Source organism: Octopus bimaculoides, chromosome 20 (assembly GCF_001194135.2).
Source record: "Octopus bimaculoides isolate UCB-OBI-ISO-001 chromosome 20, ASM119413v2, whole genome shotgun sequence".
NCBI lineage: Eukaryota > Metazoa > Mollusca > Cephalopoda > Octopoda > Octopodidae > Octopus > Octopus bimaculoides.
Window position 1 is genome coordinate 36,809,722 of NC_069000.1, and position 665 is coordinate 36,810,386.

Below are 665 nucleotides of genomic sequence, written 5' to 3' on the forward strand. Positions count from 1 at the left end.
CAGTGATGAATTGCGGACATTTACGGAAGTGGTAATAAGGAAACCGGGTTTGTGAATAATCTTTATATTTTGTATCTTTTCAGTTGTCTTGGTCGCTTACGTTCTGGCGTTTGCTGAATTTTCTTGAGAACAATCTTTTCTTAGTGGTCAGACCACATGGGGTCTACATCTAGCATAAGGGATGTCCACTTAGTGGTCATCCCTCTTATATGTATGTAATATATATATATATATATGCGTCTTGATGTCTGTGTTTGTCCCCACCACCGCTTGAAAGCCAGTATTGGTGTGTTTACATCCTCATAGCTTAGCAGTTCGGTAAAAGAGAACGATAGAATAAGTACCTTGCTGAAAAAAAAATAATAGATAACTGGAGTCGATTCATTCAACTAAAAAAATTTTCAAGGCGGTTCCCCAGAATGGCCGTATTCCAATGACTGAAGCAAGTTAAAAACAAATGATAATAGATATAAACCTATGATTCCAACCGTGGCCATACCATCTAAGTATCTAAGTACCTAAGATTCTATTACCTAACGTTTAACTTAAGGTGACAGTATGTCATTTATAATAGACATAGCTTCTATTTCTAGCAAGTTCGAACGACTTGGTGGGGGCGGTCTGGGCTTTCATTCTGGCTCGTGTTCTTTCCAACATGTAATTTA